This window comes from Centruroides sculpturatus, unplaced genomic scaffold (genome assembly GCF_000671375.1).
Source record: "Centruroides sculpturatus isolate CEXI.00-Female unplaced genomic scaffold, Cexi_2.0 scaffold1135, whole genome shotgun sequence".
In the NCBI taxonomy this organism is placed as follows: Eukaryota; Metazoa; Arthropoda; class Arachnida; order Scorpiones; family Buthidae; genus Centruroides; species Centruroides sculpturatus.
This window is the reverse complement of record NW_019385800.1, coordinates 281567-284888: the sequence shown is the minus strand read 5'-3', so window position 1 is coordinate 284888 and position 3322 is coordinate 281567.

The window sequence follows — 3322 nt, the reverse complement described above, 5'->3', positions numbered from 1 at the left end:
TGATGAATGTCTCTGGCCCTGTTAGTTTTCCGAACTTCGATGAAAAGCAGCCGATGTAGTTGGATTAGCTTCGGAACGAGAAATCACGTTCGGCTCACCAATGTGGCAGTCGTCACACCACTTGATTGTGTTCGCTGAATATATGAATAGAGATCGTAGTCATATATCTCCTATTTACTTTATTCACGCTATATACAAAAAAGTCTCGTCTACCTAACGGTCGGTTGATTGGAATCCACGTGTACATGTGAGCAACCCAAGAGTAGCTGACAAGTCGGGAAGTAGTGTGGCGGACGGCCTGCACATGGTTATATATGCGTCGCGCCAGCGCCACCTGGATTTTCAGGTGTAGCGCTAGTTACAATTATGCGGCCGCCACATACACAATAGCCCTTCGCTAGGGAAACTTTATTAAACACACCTTAAACTTTCGTCAGCAATACCACATCTATAGTCATGGAAGATCTGACAGATTGGACCCCCGAGAAATCCAGCTGCATGTTTCACAAAAGGCTAAAGAGCGCCTGTCTGCTATGGAAGACAGCTGGAACTTTAACAAAAATCTAAAAGAGCAAGGTGATAGACTAGATGTAGGCAGCATAACTGCCTACCTCTAGTCAAATTAATTAATTTCTAATATTTAATTATTGCCTTTACATAACCCAACACTTTGGCATATCGTTTGGAGTGTTTATAAAACATATTATCTGTGATATTCATTGTTTTCTGGAAATCTAATTCGCTATCAGATTAGTTCATTTCGTGCGCTAAAAATATGAAGATAATTCTGGCCCCTTAACAATGTATATTGTATAATTTTCTTCGAATAAACCTTATACATAAAATATTTGGGTATTTTTTTCGGCATGAAACACATTATCGTATTTTACATTAATTTATATAAGAAAAATTGTTTTGCTTAACGACAGTTTCTCATTACGAATAAGCTTCTGAACGAATTATGCTCGTTAAGCGAAATTCCACTGTATTTTAACAACACAGATTGGAGTGAAGTAACAATAAAAAACGGAAATTACACTTTTCGTGAGGTAAATAATATTTTTGTTAAATTCTTTGAAATAATCGAGCTTCCTATAAAGTTGGAATTCCTTTTGCAACAACAAAATTTATAATTTATTTAAAACTTAGAAATAAATTAATTTTAGCCAAAACAAACTACACGAGATATTAAGTTTTTAACTAAAAATACACGAAAAGAAAAAACAAAACGTAATGGTACATGAGAAACATTTCGAAAAGAGTCTGTGATATGTGATATCCACTGTAATGCAATGAGTGAAGTAGAATATAACGAAATTATATCAGGGATATCCTATATTTCTCTATACCAGTTGTCCTCAACATTTTCAAAACCCGCCTGTCATTATTACCGTTAAAATAGAATATCGAGTAGCGACCCCTTTCCTTTTGAAGTTTATGAAATATTATTTTATGTTTTTTTTATTTTAGATATAAAGTAAAGTACATTTTAATTTATTTCAATTGTTCAAGAGCTACAGTAACACTTCAAAGCTTTTACTTAAAATAATTTTATAATTTTCGAAAAAAGTAAAGCGATAAAAAATTTTCACAAAAAAAATTTGAGTTCATTCAATAATATAAATGAGTAATTAAATGAACGTTGAATATTTATTTTAACTGAATGAATATTCTCTAAAACTGTCATTTACATTATTAAATCATTCATAAATAACGACAGCAAGTCTTTAAATAAAGTTGATTCGCTGTGGCGTAGTAACATGGAGTAACATACAATTATATCCTATGTAATTGTAATCATTTACAATTTTTGTCGTTTGCTTTTCTTTATCAACAGTAAAATTGTTTGTATAAAAATTTGAGTAAAAATTTATAACAATGAGAAATATTTCATTTTTTGCTGGCTGCTTTTCGTTCTTTTTAATACTGTATATTCTTTTTCAATTAAAAGATAATAGTTTCACTTATATGTATGTTTAGACATTTCTAAATAAAATCATAAATTTGTCCTAATTTCGCAATCATTAATAAGATACAGATTTAGAATAGGACTATATCATATATATTGTAGTTAAATTTTATTTACATTTGTAATCAACAAACCGATGGAAATGGTAAATTGACGTAAATACATGATTAACATTAATTCTAGTGAAAAATTCAGTAAAAGTATTATGTATGTAAACGAAAGAAAATTTGTACTTCGACTGCAGCTTATAAAAGTACCTTATTAGAATATTAGTTAACAATGTTATTATGTATTTAATCAAATTATTTTCAACATTATTTTTCAATTAAAACTTATTGCCATGTCTGTGAATAAAAGCTTAGTTTTTGAAATCGAAACTGCAAAAATTTTTATTACGGTTTCTAGTTCATAAAATTTTACTTCTATCGTTACTAAATAATATTTTTTCGCCCTGTCGATACTAAGAGTCCATTATAAACTAATTTATTGCCACATCAGAACAACCGAATAGCTGAGAAGAATTTATTTTACGATTCATAAATAAAGGATATCTGCCAAGAGGGACAAGTCTCAAAAAAAGCTTTCTATGAAAACGAGCTCTTACGTCTTAAACAATTGAAGAAAACTCGAAAATCTTCAGGTGTCCAGCCCGATAGTCTTGGGCAAATCCGCGACCAACTATCAGTATTCAGTTGTTTTATTAACTAGCCACTGTTAGAGGAATGGTGAAACTAAATCAGCTATATTCGGAATAGCCCGACTATTAAAACGTTATGTATTTCTGTCTTAAAATCGAACCCTCTCTCTTATTGCAGCAGTGTTACAATTTTCCAAATCTGCAATTTTACATTTTAGTATTGTTAAAACAAATATAATAAAATGAGTAAAAAATGCATCAAAGTTATTTAAAAATACACTTAAAAATTGACACTTGTATTAAAACATTATGAAAATTTTACAAAAAAAAACATTTAATGTTTACGATTAGTTGAAATTTCAGATAAATGTAATTTGGCATAAAATTTAAAGAAATGAAAAATGTAAAACTATGATAAACAGAAATAAATAAGTAAATAGTCATTTATTTTCGAACAGTTTATAATAGCAATTTTTGATAAAGAGAAAAAAATACAGTAGAACCTCGAAAACTCGGCCTAATGTGGACCGAAGGGTGGCCGAGTTTGTGAAAATGCCGGGTTATCGGGAATGGGGTTAAAAAAAATAAAGTACGAGTGTTTCCTCAGAAAATACTGTACTGTACTTTTATGTATTGTTTACTTGAGAATATAACAGAGAATAAACTGCCCAAATACCCTTAAACAAAGGAAAAGTACGTCTTTTATGAAGGCATAG